At 48.8% G+C, this 6,406-nt stretch overlaps 1 protein-coding gene across 1 annotated transcript in view; it reads right to left on the reverse strand.

The window, feature by feature from the left end:
- The window catches only part of GPAM (glycerol-3-phosphate acyltransferase, mitochondrial), a 67,649-nt gene extending 63,467 nt beyond the window's left edge, over positions 1–4,182 (reverse strand). The window contains exon 1 of the mRNA XM_082408294.1: positions 3,966–4,182. The gene's annotated coding sequence lies outside the window, so the exon portion shown is untranslated. The remainder of the gene's footprint in view (positions 1–3,965) is intronic.
- Between the last annotated feature and the right edge of the window lie 2,224 nt (positions 4,183–6,406).

Raw genomic sequence — 6,406 nt, forward strand, 5'->3', positions numbered from 1 at the left:
TGAGGATGAGAAGGCACATTTTCTATCACCTAATCATGCATGCAGTTTCTGCCTGGTGTAGTGGGAGGGGGGCGCCACCTCCATCCTACCTGGCAGGCTCACCCTGAACATCCACCCACAAGATAATTAAAGTGTGCCCCAAGGGGAGCTTGCTGGGAGTTAGGACTGTTGCTGCCCCAGGAAGGTACCAGGGGACCACTGAGCCAAGGCTCAGCTCTGCTGCCTACGTCTGAGCAGCTGTCTGAGCAGCGGCAGGGCTGAGGGTGTGGAGAAGCCATCCTCCTGCCTGCTTGCTGCTTGATCCTCCAGTCTCCCCACTGCCGAGTCCGAGGAGAGTTCTCAGTCCCAGGGTTTTCACTTTTCCCAGGCCCTCGTTCCTCAGAGTCACTTTCTGGAACTGACTCAAAGAAAACATCACCGACACAGTTACCAGGAGACACCAGGGTTCAGTTCCACAGCAAGTACCCCTTCCCTGCAGAGAAAGTCCAGCCCACAGGGAAATGGATGTTGCTTTCTTTCAAGACTCATTTTGGGTGTCTTTTTTTTTTTTTTTTTTTTTTTTGAGCCAATCTGATTTTTGGCAGGATGTTCAAGCACAATAGACAGAGCCAGCCTCAGCTAAACATCCTGCCATCCCCACCGGGCACTGGGTTCAGGCCAAATGCAAGGCTCACCGAGCAAGCGCGCTGAGGCAAGGGGAGGACACGGGGTGGGGAGAGGACTCAGGAACCCAGGAGTGATGATGGGGCGTTTTCATTAGCCAGCTCAGTGTGACAACCAGAGCCCCATTAAACATCTGAAATGCAGCTTGGCAGCTGGAGAACTGAGCTCCACCTTGGTGGGATTAGCAAGGCTGCGGGTTCTGGGAACTGAATGGTGAGAGTGAGTTTCCCATTGCAAATATCCTGCCATTTTCCTCTTATGACCTATTGGGGAGAATTTGCTTTGGGGTACTACTTGCTATTCAAAGTCTTGTTGGAAATGGTCTTGTGTAGTGTATTATTTATGGCATGGCATCTCTGTTCCTTTCTCACCATCCAATCCTCTGTGACTCTCCCACCAAACAGAGGATTTTAAATCCTGAATTCAGGGGAAGACAGTTATGTGCCTTGGGGTATCAATCCTACTGCCTGTCTTCCCACCATGACTGCTCCTTTCAGGCATCACTGGCTAAAACACTGATGACCCTGGGAGGTCCTACTAAGCCTTATTGTGGCCAGCAAGCAACAGGTGGGGGCTGGCTACCAGACAGCTGAAGGCAAAAGAGTGAGGCCCCAGCTAAGGAAGAGGAGACGGAGGGAGAATTGATATGCCTCTGAGGGTCACGGGGACAGGGTCCCCCACGGGGAAGGTGGGGGAGAATTGAAAATGCTGACATTGTCCTTTCAGGAGCCTGAGACTGACCATTTCCTTTCATCACTCTCTGCAGGTTTAGCCTCCGCATCACCTCCCAGAACTTCTGGCTTTGTCTGGAAAAAATGCTAACCAGCTCCTTACAAGAGCCGTCACTGAAGCCCCAGCCAGAAGGCTCACAAAAGACACTGTGTACAGTGTGAAAGGAATACGGTGCTCCTGGGAGGCTGAGTGGGTGAGGAAGGGGGCAGCCTTGGGCACACTCATGGGCAGCCAGAGAAGATGATGGGCCCACCCCCAAATCCTCGGCTCCCTGCTCTCCTCCCAGCCTGCTTGCACGTGGAATTTCACCACCAGAGATGACCGCCCCAAGGTGGATTAGTCATCCAGGACGGACGTGTAGGAAACTGGGGGAGAAAGACACAGAGAGCCTGTTATCTGGCCCCTCCCACCCCAGCGTCCCTGGGAAGGAGTTAGGGATTTTCATCTGATAGAAACGATCCCAGGGGAGTGAGGATACTGGGCTCCAGCTGGGGAGTAGGAAGGAGGCGCTGGAGAAAAGGGATTCTAGGACACAGAATCGGCCAATTCTTCCTCCTGCCCTCTCTGAGTTTGGGCCCAGCCTCTCTCCAGCAGTGGAGGCAGCTGGGTAGAAGAGCACTGGACAGGGAGTCAGGAGGTTCCCGTTTGATCTGGCTCCATCCTGCTCTGGGTCAAGGAGTCATAAAACACCAGAGAGCAGCGACGCAGTCTTAGGAATCATTCAGTTCTTCAAAGAGGGCTTTCTTGACTAGCTTTCCACCCCCATCCAGATCAGGTCCTTCGTTCTTTTTCTCACCACAGATGGGGATGACCTATTTATTTGTGTGATTTTTTTACTGCCTATCACCCCCCACCCCATTTAACTGTAACCTCCAGGAGGGCAGGGAGCTTTCTCTGACTCATTCTTCACTATATCCCAACGCCTCGCGCACAGTAGGCACACACCGCTATTTATTGAAAGCAGAATCTCTATTTGCAAAGTAACCCCATGAGAGAAGTATTATACCTATTTCACAGAGGAGGAAATTGGGGCTTAGACAATTTAAATAACAAGTTGAAAAAGCAAACCTCAGCAATGGATCTGAATGACCCTTCCCCCATGCTGCACTACTCTTCTAACCAAGATAAGCAGACTAGGGAGATTCCCTTAACCTGCGGGCCTTGGCTTAGGTTTTCGGGGCTGTGATGTTCTAGAACCAGATGCCCAGGACATCTGGGAGAGAGGAGGAGCAGGAGAGGGATCGCTCTAGAACAGAGGACAGCTCAGAGCCGGTGTCCCCAGGCAGGTGCCCGGTCTTGCCAAGCCAGGTGCTAGATCAGGGTCCAGGAAACATAACTCCATGTACTGGGCTTATCCTCTACCTCTTGATATGTCCCTTAAAATTATGAGGGGGAAGCAGGATTCACTTTGATGAACTTCTCAGGCCAATTACTCTGAAGAGTCTCAAGAAATGCAATAGGGCCTCAGTAGAGAAAACTCCCTGGGAACCACGAAGCAGTCAGCAAGAAGAAGGATCTTCCGTCCTGTGGAGCAGTTTTGTGAGACCAAGACTTGATAGCATCCTGCTGCAGCTAACAAAGCAGGCACAATCCGGATACAAACACTCAAGAATTAAGACAACACAGATGGAAACATTTGGAGATTAAGACAGCCACCAAGACTAGAGAAAGGAAATGCAGTTGGCATGGCTATTTCTTAACCTAAAATGCATAGGGAAAAATCAGTTTTAAGAATAGCCATGTAGCATAAAAGTATTCTTTTCCAGTTAATGCCAAAATAAAATCGTTTTTCTTATTTTTGTATCATATCCTCCCCTCCTCAACCACCTCCAGCTAAACCTAACAATTAGAGAGGACGGAATCCGTACTTTCATCTCCCTTTCACCTTCATTCCAAGTGATGAAGTCCCTGCTGGCACCACAAGGAGCCCAGCTTTCATGCGTAGCAAAGAAGTCCTTTGACATCAAGCTCTGTCTGCCCACCTCAAGCTCAAAAAACACCACCGAGGTGGGACTATAATGAAGATGAGAATGGACGAGTCACATCAGGTGCAGATCCCAGACAAAGTGGGAGACAAATTCTCCTAAGCAAGGAGCTTGGTCCCACTCTTCCTTCTCTGATGCCAACAGCACGAGCATTGGTACCACCAAGCAGGGCTTTGAGGATCAGACTTGACAACGTTTCAAGCTGAATCAACTGGATTTCTCATAAAGTGTGCAGAACCCTCTCAGGACTTTGGGGTTCTGAGCCAGCGGGAAGGATGACAAGGAGACCAAGGGGGCAGCTAGACCTGGGGAAGGATTTCATGGGGGCAAAACACGCAGACCCGAACGATACCTCACGATCGCGCTTACACCGCTATCCAGCTGCAGACAGCTCATTCCTTGGCTCTGCCTTTCTGTAGAATTCCAAGATTCTGAGTTCTCTTTCCTTCCACTTCCTTCCTCCACTTTCTCTGCCTTTTCTGCTTTCCATTTTACTGCCCCAGCCCTTTCCCCATCCCCTTTTCTAATGTCTTGACATCTTAAGAAATTAGACCAACATCCCCAGAAAAAAAATTTTTTTAATACCTGTATCCTTGACTTTGTGCTGTTTGAGGAATTATTTCCAACCAGTTGATTAGCAAAGCTGATGGAGACTCTGGAGAAAACAGCCCCAGCCTGAGTGTGGGGATGAATGAAAATCTCTTCGGGGTGCTTGTTTGTATGGCCAAAGACTGAAGGACTTTGGGTGCTCGGTAGTAACCTCAGAAAAAGTCCCCAGGCAGCAGCAACTCTCCCAGCACAGTTTCGAAACACCACAGGAGGAGGAAGCCCTCTTTAATCAAATAATAACCAGTCAGAGATAAGGCCTTCTAGGCCGAGCTCAGCCAGCCAATCACACGCTTCCTCCTGACCGCAAAGGCAAACAGACCCGGGGCTGAGTCTGAGTTTCAGGGCTTGTTATAATTTAATGATGCTGCCGCTGGTGTCTTCTTGGCTTTGCCTGGCGGGATTTTCTGACTAGGAAGTGAAACCCCAAGCTCAGGAACCTAATTGTCAGTGGAGGCGCCTGGCCCAGGGGCTGCAGCTGAGGGCCCTGAGTGATCACGTGGCACCCAGCTCCCTGCACAGGTGCTTCCACGTCACCAGGAGGACCCTTGTTGCTGGGAAGCAGGCTTGGGTCAGCAGGGGGTGAGCACATTTGACACCAGCTGTGCAACTCATTGACTGTGACCCTGAAGAGGTGGTGGAGACCCCAGTGACTCACCCTCACATATTAGAGATGCTTCACATGCATTTCCTAGGGGGCCTTGATTAGCAGTGACTTTGAGCTTTTCTTTATTCTTCAGCCTTCCCAATCACCCTCCCCTTCCAATGCTATCAGTGCTCCATTAGGCCACAGAGGTATCATAAAGAGGGTGGGTTCTGGAAGCTTAGCAGGCCTGGGAGTGAATAATGGCCCTCCATCTCTCCAGCCCTGAACACGCCTCTTAGCCCCTTCCTCATTGCCACAAGGATTAAATGGGAGAACTCTGCCACGTCCCCGTCCCCGTGAGGTTCTTACGGGCCCTGAGGAGGTGTAAACAAACCCTTAAGAGGTATTGATATATTAGAGGTCAATATCTAAAGGAACTTAAGGAGAACCCCTTTGTTAGGTGAATAACACTAAGCATCAGCAGAATCCATTTTAGGGCATTTCATCACCCCCGCCCGTTAGCAGTCATTCCTACTCCCCGTACCCCAAACTCCCCATCAGCCATTCACTCAACAATATTTATTTGGCGTCTCTCACTGGGGGAGCACCAAGGTGAGTTCCCCAGCCTCACGAAACAATGTTACAGCACAGGAGGCAGGAGTTTATTAGAGTCCTCAGTGCATGGAGCCAACGATAGGACAGTGAAGGGGGCTTTGTCACGGAGGATTTGGTCCCGTCCAAAGGGGACAAGGGAGAAACCAGCAACGGCGCACGGGAAATGGACTCAAGTCGGGGGGCCAAGTGCAGCCAAACTTTCCCCAAGGGAACTCCCTACGGGTATCAGACCAGGGGATAAAAGAGGAAAAGCAGAGTTGTATCGCCACTCCTTTTAAAAAAATATATAACAGCCTCATGGACATTAATTCCCATACCATACAATTCTCCCATTTAAAGTACACCATTCAATGATTTCTAGTATATTCACACAGCTGTACAGAATGAATTTTAGAACATTTCATCACCCCAAAAAGAAACTCTTTCTCATTAGCAGTCATTCCCCATCCCCTGCCCTCCACTCCCACCTCTGCCAGCTCTTGGCAACCACCAATCTACTTTGTCTCCCACGATTTGCCTATTCTGGACATTTCACATAAATGGAATCATACACTATTTGACTTTTGTGACTGGCTTCTTTCACTTGCCGTAATGCTTTCAAGGTTCACTTCATTGCTTTTTATTGCTGAATAATATTCCATTGTAAGAATATACAACAATTTGTTTTTCCATTCATCCATTGATGGACCTTTGGATTGTTTCCACTTTTTTGCTGTTACAAATAATGCTGCTATGGACATTCTCCGCTCCCTTTTATCCACAAATTCACAATCTCATAGCAGGGAAATAAGAAGGAAGCAAAGCAGGTGAGAGAAGTAGCTCTTGAAGGACATCTCTCTAGCCAGAAGAGAGAATAGCACAACAGTAGCTGCGCATGATATTCGCACAAATTTTCACAACACAGAAAGCACTGTCATACATTCCCTCTCGTGTAATCCTCCCCTCAAGCCTAGGGATGAGGGAGGTATCCTTTTTATTGCCATTTTAAAGATAAGATCATAAAGAATAAGGAAGTTTGGGTAACTTGCCAAAAGTCACCCAGCCAAGAACTGAGCCAGAATTAAGTTCTACCTTCTTTGTACTGCAGATCTTCACACACAAAATGGGCTTTATTCTTCTCTTACATACTCAGACTTGGCTTCCAGGAAGCGTAGTCCAAGGGAAAAAAAATGAGGAAGAAGAAAGAAAGAAAAAGAGATTTGGCATTATTTATGGAGAA

This window comes from Balaenoptera borealis (genome assembly GCF_965194805.1).
Source record: "Balaenoptera borealis genome assembly, chromosome: 10".
Classification (NCBI taxonomy): Eukaryota; Metazoa; Chordata; class Mammalia; order Artiodactyla; family Balaenopteridae; genus Balaenoptera; species Balaenoptera borealis.